The 12,115-nt window shown below is 40.6% G+C and overlaps 1 protein-coding gene across 1 annotated transcript in view; it reads right to left on the bottom strand.

Moving 5' to 3' along the window:
- Positions 1–12,115, bottom strand: part of sox11a (SRY-box transcription factor 11a) — a 170,517-nt gene that overhangs the window by 97,494 nt on the left and 60,908 nt on the right. The window contains exon 2 of the mRNA XM_085931494.1: positions 10,592–10,727. The gene's annotated coding sequence lies outside the window, so the exon portion shown is untranslated. The remainder of the gene's footprint in view (positions 1–10,591; positions 10,728–12,115) is intronic.

Below are 12,115 nucleotides of genomic sequence, written 5' to 3' on the forward strand. Positions count from 1 at the left end.
AAGTCCTAATATGCCAAGATAATCCTGACAACATCACACTTCTACGCAATCTTGCTGAGAAAAACACGACCTGTTTTTCAGTGGCAATTATTCCTTTTGTTTTCTTGCAAATCCTCTGTGTCTTAGTTAGCTCCTAGCACTTTGAAGTATTGTTCATGTGATGCCTCCTCTCCTGGAAAGCCATTCGTCATCCGCTCTATAACGCAACCATTTGTGGAATTGAAGACAAGTTTGAAAGTTTAAAGCGTTGAACTTTGGTTGCCCTCTCGCTGTGCTTTCTTTTCATAGTCCCTATACACTGTGCCTCTTTTTTTTGTGAGGGGGGGGGCTTTCTCTCCACACAGACACAATTCTCCGTCAGCCAGTCTTGCCAGGTTTATCAGTGAACTACATCATTAAGAAGCGCCCTGTGGATCCCTGTCTAAATTGTACGCCGACTCGCTGCCGCCGGCTCTCCGGATTAAAAAAATAAAATAAAAAAATCAAGGCTGTGCAGGCTGACATTCCCGCTGTACAAAGGTAAATGATGGCAAGGAGGCTGGTGGTCCAGAGTCCCTCTCAGTGGTCTTGAGGGGAAAAGACAGGGAAGGAGAATGATGATGGATTGCTCAAAGGAGCGGGCCAAAGCGAATGTGCCCGAAGAGCACCATCTGCTGTCAGTTCAGGCGACTTATGGCACTTCAAGTGAACACAACCATCAGGCGCTGATGGACATGTAAAAATGGTCTCCCTTTCATTATTTCTTCAAATGTTAATTAACTCAATGAGAGGTTTCCTGTGCAGAAAAGAGCATGTGTCAAGGAAAGGCAAATGACACTGTTAAGAGCAGGCTAGCAACATTTATTCCCACAATGAGATTTCAGTCAGAGCTCTTAACATTTCCCCTAGTGGCAAAGGAGGCTTTGCACACATCCCTCACTAGCAATGTGTACTCGCCTTATAATGGCAATATTTCATCCGCACAGCTCCCGCGTGTGCCGCCAGAGTCAAATAACAGGATAGCTTAGGGGTGAGGAGGCAGTCGAGTGCCAGTATCAAATGACCGTGGCCGGCCCCTCTTAAAACAATGAGCAGTTTATGGATGATTTTAAGCATCTTAAGCATCACTTCTGAGCCAATGTGAACCCAAACGGCTTAGGATAGTAGAGAAACGTCATTACGGGTTTCAAAGATAGAAAAGCAGCCGTGGGGGCTGCAGGGCACTGAAATATGCTTAGACTTTCTCCAGGTGCCAGGTCAAATAATTGACTATAGGGTAGTTTTGATTTTTTTTGAAAATGTTTTTCCACATTTCCACCCATCTACATATCATAGAGAACGTATTTTTGTCCGTATTTATTAGTGTTGTCTGAAAAAAGTTTAGGGTGTTAATTTTTTTTTTTTTTTTTTTTTTTTTTTTTTAGATATCCTTGCGCGAACCCATAACCCCTCCAAGAAAATAAAAACAAGCTCCGCCAGTGGGTATTGCACTCTAATGTACTACACAACTACAAAGTATAATCATGATAACCAGACATCAGTTTTTTTCTACAATAATATTTGCATGGACGGTGAATTAATCTAGTCTATTCATTTTCCAAAATATTTTATATTACTACATGGACTCCTGTTTTTTATTTGATGCCATGGTGGATGTTTTCATAGATGGAGGTTGAAGTCCTTCAGACCACAAACTTCCGACCACTTCTGTTGGTTTCAACCAGTCGTGACTTCATTTCTCTCATTTGTCTCAAGACAATCAAGAATCTATTCCACACAATCAACGGGATTCTTGCTCAAATAAGTTATCATTTTGCCCATTTCTAGTCTGTCTGACCAGTCGCCTACTTGCTTTTATTCATTTTCCTTCATAAAAATATATCTCATGCTATGAAGTGTACCTCAGTCTTTGTGTACCACTGACCTTCCCATTTCGTGTAGCCCGCCGCTGAAAGTCTTTCTGATTTCCAAATGGGAAAAAAATGAATTTCCCTCTGAGGGGTCATGCAGTTACATATTTCAGGGATGAGGTTTAGGGTCAGGATTAAAGTGGGGTCTAGTCATCTAAGATGTCATTTCAGTGGGTCCACAGGAGCACGATTGTCAATAAGAGGCAGCGGTATTGACACCTGTGACACCGCTGCGGCTCTGCTCAGGACTTGCTGCCTCCATCGTCAGCCCACTTGAGAGCGACACGGGCATACTTCTCCACCGCGGTGATCAGGCCATGCCGATATCAAAAAGGTTGCAATTTATGAAAGGGCGTGACATGAAAGCGTGGATCAATGGCTTCCACGGGGACCTCAAATGCAGCAGTGAAATTGATTGTATAGGTGATATTGTTATTGGCAAACTGCAGGCATGCCGGCAGTGTCAAGAGGGGATGCATGCTCAAGTTGAAAACGAGCCATTCTATAGGATTTGCGTCAGTCACACGGCAGGCTTGAACAGTGATGGGAGACCCCCGCTGACCCCCCTACAGAATGATGCGCGCTTGTCAGTGGGAGACAGGTGCATACTAGAGGGAGAATATTGTATTACGGTGAATAGGCCGCATGCTGGCCAGCAGCAATCTAAAGAAGCATCGCTTGGCTAAAAGTGTTTCATAACAGGCGATGCACCATCGGACGGAGAGATGGATGTATGGGATTGTGATGAGATGATCCAGACAGATCCACCCAAGGGGAGGTGGAGTACATTAGTGTGCATCAATGCCAAAGTAAGAAGTGAAGACACACACACATTGTGTTGTGCATAAAGTAGCAACGCTCCCCGGAGCTCAGCTGCGACTTAAGCGTTGAATTACTTCCAGCGACGTAGAGAAGCATCATATTAATATTATATCAAGATGCTATCAAAAAATAAGGAGCTGTTTGTCTTTTGAATAATGAACATTTGGAGACTTGATTTTGTTATTTGATTTTTTTAACTAAATGCACAATGGTTGTTCTACACAGTTTGACTGTGAAATGCAACTGATGGAAATAATTAACAAGACTTGAATAGCACTGACCAGTAGAGATCAGACCTCCGGGAAGAATTATGTCGAGCGACACCAATAAAATATTCACTAGACACCTCCTGCATATGCTTGAATGTAATCATTATGATACATGCATAACTCCACAAAACAATAGTGTTGGGAATTGTCAGGCCAGTGGAAAAATGTCATATTCAAGAAAAGTAATAAAATGGGATTTAATGAAATATTGTAAAAAGAAAAAAAAAGGACAGTATTTATTGTTTCACTATACCAAAACAACCGTAACAACATGCAACACAATGAACATAAAAAAAATACTTTCTACTCTGATGTGACTATGTCGTCGAACTGGTGTCAATATATTCCCCTAACAAGATAAAAGAGTGAAACAGACCCACTACCCTGATGTCTGAATGGACAGGAAGACTCCAGGGCACCATGAATAAATAATGCTGCTCCAAAAGCAAGATTCCCTTTGTACTCTGTTGTATTTGTCAATGATGTGTGAGTGCAGGGCATGCTTCCTTACAAGCAAATAAATAAGGCACATATTCAAATGCCTTTTAAAATCAGTGCGACAAACAAAACAACCTCCATTACATACACCGGTAAATTCGACTCGTGTTATAGTTAAAAACACAAACAACACATTTGATTACCCCGAGAGCCCATGCTCACACCCATCACCAAGAAGGAAAATCTTTCATTTTTGATGAATTACAGCAGGCTTATAAATAAATAAACAAGACTGATGATGCGGAATAAATCCAATTCACCATGCAGAGGATAATCAATACATTAACCCGGAATCCGGCGCTCAAGCACCTTTAGCCGACAGTACAGTATGTGCTTGTTGACTTTAATTGCAAGTGCAGGGATGGTGAAGCTGAGGGGCCGACAATTGATAGTAGCCATTAGCAAATGATTAGGCGGACAGAGATGAACTCGCTTGCATCGATTCAGGCCCAGCTTACATTTCCGACTTTTGCGGGAGAATAAATAAATTCACCTGCAAATCTATAATGCATGACTTTACATTCATAATGGCCACCAGCAAGGATCCTTAGTGTTCTCATTTCCATGGTTTGCATACAGCAAGGCTGGCAGCTTGTTGCGTGTCTGCGTTGCGCCAAATCATAACTGTTTATTCAGCCAAAAGCCACATTATAAATCATTGTGAAGATTTATAATGAGAGCAGGATGAGGTAGGAAAACCACAAGTTTCCCTTCATTGCGCCGCTTGAAAGCCACATATCAAACATTCATTTCATCGTTTCCAATTACAAGAAATACTGTCATTTGAGCTTTCTAAAGCCTAATTTGTTTGGAATGGCATTCCTGGCTTTCTCTGAATAGCTGCTCCATAAAGTTTCAACAGTGGCAAACTGCTTAACTTGTCAGCAATCATTTTAACTGTTTTTAAACCCCGTGACCCAAACACGTCTCAAATGTACTGTGTTACTATGGAGAGCAGAAGACAGAAGTCGTTAAGTTTTGGCAGTGAAAATAATTGGAGAAGAAGCTTGTTCCAAAAAATAATTTTGTGGTCTTATGAAAAAAATAAAACTCAAATTGGAACAAGATGTGTGAAAACTAAGACTGCTTTCCTAATTTTTTTAAGGCGAAGGATGACTCGCAATGAAAAAGCATTTTGTGGGTTAGCATATTATCAAGCACGGTAATGGTTGTGCATTTAAAACAAAATCTATTTAAAAAATCCTGAAAAGTAGATTTGGCACCTTGATCGTGCATCAGCAGTTCAAAAATGTTGCTATTATTTGATAATGATAATTAATTCCCCAAAAATGTATTTCGACAATGATTGAGAGGGATTGTCCATGACATGCACCACTCAGAACCCGTCTGCCTGTGCCTCAGTTAATTTAGCAAAACTTGTGTTTTACCACCTGTGCCACAAGTTAGACCTGCTTTTAGGCGGTCTAAACTCTAGTTTACAGTTGGCCACAAAAATGCCAGATTCAATAGAATATGTTGGAACGCGATCTAATCCAATCTAAGGCAATATTTCTTCACATCGCCGTACACTTTGTCAGGGAATTGGGAGTATCTAGTTGGAAATCAATTGAATTAACGCTTGCATGTATGTGACAGGAACTTTCTTGCCCGAGAGCCAAAAGTGTTCACCAGCCGTAGTCCCACTGTGACAGTGTCAAATGCACATAGCACTGCACTCTTTCACACAAAGTGACTCAACTGCTCTCAAATCTCTCAACTCATCAGCCAGCCATTTTGGACAGCTAGCTGGTAATCAAATGTGTGTGGCGTCTTCAAACCTAATTTGGCTGTTGGCTCTGCTGACCTCCTGACTTTTGACATTCCAACCCGCCTGGCGAAGGTACGGCGTGATTTATTTACTTTGTCAAGACATAAGCCAGACGAGTCTCATGGCAAGAATGTTTGGAACTCAAAACACAAATAAAAGCCAAATTAAACTGGAAACAGCCGAGGACACCCAATACACGACGGGGCAATAACGGTCTCACCCTTTTGACTATTGATTCATATTGATTCTCTCAAAACATTCTCACCTTTTAAACTACTCTGAGTTCATTTTCACTGACCGTGATCAATACGATCAATTATTGAGACAATAAGCGGCGATGACAGTGAATGCTTGTCAATATGAATGCACCAAACTGCAGCCATCGGAGTGTATTATGCATATCAATACAGGAACCATTACCGTTGCACATTCACAAAGAATCTTTTGTGGCCAACAAATGGAAGGAATCAAAGATCATTCAAAGGTGAAAGGTGGTGCAGAAAAAACAAAATGTGAGAAAGCACTTACTCCAGACCACCCAAAAAAAGCAAGATATTCACCCTCCCCTCCCATATCTCCCCCTTTCCTGTCTCCCTTTATAGCTGGTTTGCTTTTGCTTGACCAAGGGTTTGCTTACACCTGCCAGGATAAGAACAAGCAGGCATTTGGGCACAGACAGCAAGTACAGAATTATTTAAGGCATTATTCTTTGGGCAAATAAATCTGCACCTTGAGGAGGGGGGGGGGGGGGGGGGGGTTATCTTACTCAAAAACTTTTCATTTCAGTCCTGGGCCTGAGAAATTAGCTCTGTAATCCCACCCGGAATGTTTAGAAAATTCTACTGCGTTGCCATGAAATGTGTGAATTTATCTCTGGATTGTTTTTACTATTATGGCCCGAAAATCTTAAATCAGGGATCCAAATAGATACATACAACTAATTGGCCATAACTTGCTGATTCAGAATTATTATTAGATTTATTTATTTTTGTACTAATCAAATTATATATATAGTATGGGTCAACGATAAAAACACAGTTTCGAGTAATTAGTGTGAAGAAGGACAAATACGGACATAGAGGGACTGGAAAGACTGAGAGTGGATCGAAAATGTTTGCAATTTGACCATGCCAGATAATGTCAGCCTACATTCCTTCTGAGTTAAGTTCATTTGTGATTTACTCAGTCATGCTGTTATGATGTCACACTATTTACATAGCTGACACAGCCACCGCTATCCCGCCTACACACCATATGGTGGAAACACAAGACTACTTCGAACCAAACCGAGCCGCAGCTCTTGGTGGAAATATAGAAGATTTATATACAAAGCAGAATATCTTTGTATGCCCAAGAGATGTGCTGGGTTTTCGGCGTTGGGTAACCAAAAAGTAAAAAACTGCTGATTAAATTAAAGAGGTTGTTAGGTTTTGTGAAGAAAAAGAGATCCAATGAATACCCGATTTCTACCAGTGTCTCCAGAGAGTTATGCAACGGTGGCTTGCTGCATTGCTTTTTTTCCCTACAGTCATACAAAAACAAAAAGGCAAGCCCAACATTAAAGTTTTTAAGTAGACGGCGCCTCAGTGCGAGTAATCTCTCTGCAGACTTCTGCTGAGTTTTCTTCAGGAGTCAGCCACATGCAATGTTCCACTCCTGCACAGCTGGCCTCCTCTTCCCCTCCTCTCCAAAAATAGGCCCGTGGCTGAGCCTTGGAACATTTGGCCGTTTCCTTCCTCCCATCTTGTCCACGCCTGTTAGACAGTTCAAACTGCTCTCAAGCTGACCACAATTTCCATTGCTCATCAGTGTTTAACTCCCGGACTCCTTCTGGAGTTCATTACAGAGACTAGCTTCCCCCAGATTTATCACAGCGGTGACCTGCAGCAGCCCAAACAGCTGTGTGAACCCGCTCACTGCTGATTCTGGATTATCATGGAAAGTGCAGGCCTGCAAATATATGATGTCTCTGTTTATTCGAGATACATTGTGTGCACAATGTTTGTGTTTCACGCAAATTTGAAGAGATGATGCAGCCCTCTATTTTTATTTTATCTAATAAATGGAATCACTGTAGACCTTTTTCGATTAATGTGAAGCATAAGTTTCAGCTGCATGTTTACAGACCTATAAATTTATGGAGCGTTTTAGGAAGAACCACGGATACCAATAAAAGGACGACATCGTTAAAATTTTGTAGAAAACATACACGGACTTCAACATGTTCAGCACTTACATGGTGCGCCAATATTTTTAGAATACGTAGCGGGACAAATGGAGTGGAAACAGGAACATAATGTAAGCCATAAAATACATTGTGATCAAAACACAAAATCCAACACAACCAGATTATTTCTATTTCGATACACTCTTTTGGGGGAAATAATGACACGTCCTTCACAGGATTTATTCCTAATAGTGTTTTGTAAGCTGTGGTTTGGCTTGGGACTGCCATTAATGTTTGCTACAAAGAAATCTAGAGGGGCTTTCACTTAAAGAGAGAGCAGGTGGAATGGGCACCTATAGGATTCTAAATTCACATCAATCTCGCTTCTGCAAGTGCTTGGAATTCTAACCATATTGCCCTAATGCAAAATGGCTCATAAGCACTTTGATTCCCTTTGCGTTGTTTTGATTGTTAGTATTCACTGCACTGAAACAAATCTATCCTTTTATAAGTAATGCATACCAAATGAGCTGCTGTTGACAGTCAATAGATTTGCCATCCCAAACCGTGCAACCGCGCTTTGGTTTGTATCCATTGCAAAGTGATTCTTATCATGCATAATGCATCTAAAAAAAAAGGAGAGGGTCATTAATTAATCCAAAAAGAAAAAAAAAAGTGAACGGAGGTGAGAAGGTTTAGAAAGGTGTGCATAGGTGAGCCACAAATCTGAAGTTGTCCATTAAAAATATTTCCCTCCATATGATTGGGTCATTTTTTTATTCCTTTTCTATAGATTTTTTTTTTAGTTAGCATTTGTTCACTTACTTTGATGTTTGTTTGTATGTTGAACATATTCACTTGAACACTTCCTTTATTGTACTGTATAGTAAAAAGCTAGCTGTGTGCAATGAAGTAATTACACTGTAATTGATGAGCTAATAGACGTGTAAATTATGCAGAAGCCGGTAGCACGGTAAAAAGAGCGGTTGTGTTGCATAATTATAAATTCCAGCTGCCACGCTCCTGTACAAGAGTCATGAATTAAGTACACCAAATTTGAATAGCTGCATCTTTTCTCATTTTGCTTCACCATTGTTTTTACACAACCAAACCCAATGATTACAAGACAAAAACATAAGGTTGTATTTAGCGTGAGATTCACACACAAAAAAATGGTGTCCTTCTGGTATTCGGGATCAATTCCCAATGGAACCACAAAAATGTAATCTTATGCAGTAAGTACCCTCGGGTAGAGCCATGTGCAAAGGTGTAAGCCTATTTTACTGCTTAAACTATGCACAAGGAGGGTCTTCAATCTCCTTTTCAACTCTTTCTGATGCCTTTACCTGATCTATACTATGCTGGGAACTGCTATACTTTAAAACATAACAGCACTCAGTTCAGGTCAAACATGGTTTGTTATGATGAGGCAAACATATGCAAAAGTGTTCCCCTTCCTGTGAGTGGGATTCTTGAGTTTCAGTACGCACGGATTGCTGATTTTCGCCACGTTATTTCCGACGATCACATACGGCTGACATCAGCGCGAAGCAGATGTCTTATGTCGTCATACGCTTCTGGAACAGTATGTCCACAAGGCACCAAGAAAACTGGATGTTGATCAATCAAAGCGATGCGAGCTGATGAAAGCTTTTAAATCTTAAACATGAGAGATTTGTAAAAGAGTTTTGGTCAGATGATGACATGAGAGGAGGCAGAGAAAGAAAATATGTATTCATCCCATCCATTTATTACATTGAAAATATAAAAATCCAGGATTGAATCTAAGATTCTTTTTGTGATCAGGTCTGCCTGCCCCACTGCATTCTCTTGATTCAAAGATTCTCTTACCCAAATTTCTGAATCCTTTCTCAAAGAGTTTGGTTAGAAACATTGAAATGCAAACATTATATCCCTTGCAAAAAGATGTTCTCCTGATGTCTCTATTTATTGCTGTTGGCTCAGATAAGGCCTATGCTAGGAATGAATGTCGCCCGACAGCCAGAAGACTTCATCTGCTGTTCATTCTAACCTGCATTGCCTGCGTGCTTCAATAGGTGTTCCATTCCAATTCTCTCTTGTTTCCTTCTCTTCTGTTATTGTCCTTCTCTTGCCCATGTGGACTTTTGGTGAAGCTTCTTCCTCTGCAATTCTTCCCTGGTGAAGTCGCTGGGGCAGTCCAATCAGAGTTGCCATTGTTTATTGTGATAACTTGGGATAATGAACAAATGAGCTGCCACCTGGAGCACTTAGAGCCGGGTGTTAAACTTGGGTTATAAAAACCTCTCCCAGCTCTATTGATTTACTGGCAACATTTGATTGTACCCATAGGGCAGGGGAGGGGGGTGGCGGGGCTGCAAGGCTGCACAGAGCTCTTACTGTTTTACAGTCCTTATTACAGCAAACAAATAAATCTCCTGACCGTTCATTCACTGCATGTGTCTGTACCCGGCTGCTCCCAAGTGATATATATATATATATATATATATATATATATATATATATATATATATATATATATATATATATATATATATATATATATATATATATATATATATATATATATATATATATATATATAAAATAAAGTCTTGCGTGACAACCATTCAAACGCTGTGATTTGTGCAGCTGCACAAGTGTATTTTCCTGGAACTGAATTATATGACCATAAGGAATTTTGGATAAAGGTTCCACATGCAGAAACTTTTCAATTCTCTCACCCCACAAACCAGTCCTTCCACATACGTATACCATCATACCCATAAACCTTGCACCGAGTGATGACTAAACCACCGGAAATACTAAAATCTAAAACCTCCCCTCATTTTCCCAACATGTTTACCATCGTCTGAATCACCAGCATACCCTCTGATTGTAGACTTATGTAATGACCTTTCAAATCCATTTCCCATCCTGCCAACTACTTTCCTTCTACAAAACCTATGTGTAATTATGAACATTTGTGTAACATGTACTCATCCTGCGGTTGCACAAACATACAGGATGCACACTCATCCTTTGCGTGACGTCGCCTCCAAATGAAAGATGAATAGCTGACATGCAAACCTCAGCACACCTTGGCTCTGATTAAAAAGCTTGCTGAGCATATGCACGTACAGAACATACAGCATATATATTTGTATAAACATGCAATGTGTGCATTTATAGTACTTACAACATGCATATGCGACTTCCATGGTCCTCCAAAATCCTCTCGTCTCTTATTCCCTCGTGGCCAAATATGGCCTGTAAGCATTAGTACACCACTCAAGTCTTCTTCAAAATACAGACCACATTCAGTAGACGAGACTCTGGATAAAAAAAGAGAAAAGCATCAGTTAACCAAGCACCTTATCCATAGAATATTCTGCTAATCCGACAGGCCGATTGCATAAAATATATGTTCATTCGGGCTTTCACAGGAGGCATCTCAAAGAACCCAGTAGCTCTTTAGCCCATGTAGAACCCAGAGCATGATATGTTTATTATCAGTCAGATGTCTAATGAGATCATTGACAATTGAGAGCACACTCTAAGGGCCCTGTGCGTGTAATTATAACAAAGGTAAAATGTTTCTAATCAGGATTATACCCTAGCAAAACAACCAGCAATCTGCATTGAAGCTGTGTCGGTGGCATTAATGTGGCTCATGTAATCAACAATGTCAACAATCGGAGCCATGAATGATACATGGCTGCACACATGCTGCCATGACAAAGGACCTTGTCTTGTCACTTGCAACATCACAAAATAACTTCCCCCACCCTAGTGATACATTACTCCTTCTCGGGACAGTTATTTAAATGAAGTACGCATGCACAATATTATTGATTATGGTGGATATCAGATGCATTGTAACACATCAAAGAAGCGCAATGTCTTCTCATGAGAGTTGTAGCAAATACAAATACAATATATGTTTGCTTTTACAATAATAATAAGTAAATCATTTTGATTATTATTTCATTGCCCCCCTCCAGCCTTTCCCTTGAGAGAGGCAAGGCCGACTAACGTTCACCTCCAACACTGCTTGAACACACATACAAACTACATTTTTGTGAGGGTAGTGCAAGAAGCATGTGACATCTGTTCTCTCTCCAGTGGGCTCATGTCCTCGACCTCATCCATATTCTCTGTAAACACCTGGAGAAAGGGCCGATGTATGACAAGGGGATGGGCCGCATATAGAATGGGGGGGCTTAATTGTGTGCATGAGTGCGACTTTGTTGGCAGGGCGGTAGGTGGTGTTGTAGACAGAATGAGTCATCTACCACAACAAGGTGGCCACCATAAGCACCAGTAACATTTCCCACCGTGACCTTGACCTAAGTGTGATGCATTTTTTGACAGCGTAGGTCTTTGTCGTCACCAGCTGTGTGACCCAGATGAGCAATGTTTCAGCTACAAACACACGAGGCTGGCCTGACATGAAGTTTTATAGTGCTGAAACATATACTGAGGCATCTCGCTGCAATTCAGCGACCTCTTGAGATTGTAAAAGAAATTGACGTTATCATACTCAATTCACCTCTTAATGTGACCACGACCATTATATAAAGCTTCAATACTACACAATGTCCCAATGCAGTTATATGACAATCAGGTTCTCTCTTTCAGAATATCCTTTACATCTACTTCATATTTGCTCCATGAGAGAAGTGTAAGCCTCTAAAAACAGAACGTGTGTCTGTTTAGCACA

Source organism: Syngnathus leptorhynchus, chromosome 15 (genome assembly GCF_054491065.1).
Source record: "Syngnathus leptorhynchus isolate UIUO chromosome 15, UIUO_Slep, whole genome shotgun sequence".
NCBI lineage: Eukaryota > Metazoa > Chordata > Actinopteri > Syngnathiformes > Syngnathidae > Syngnathus > Syngnathus leptorhynchus.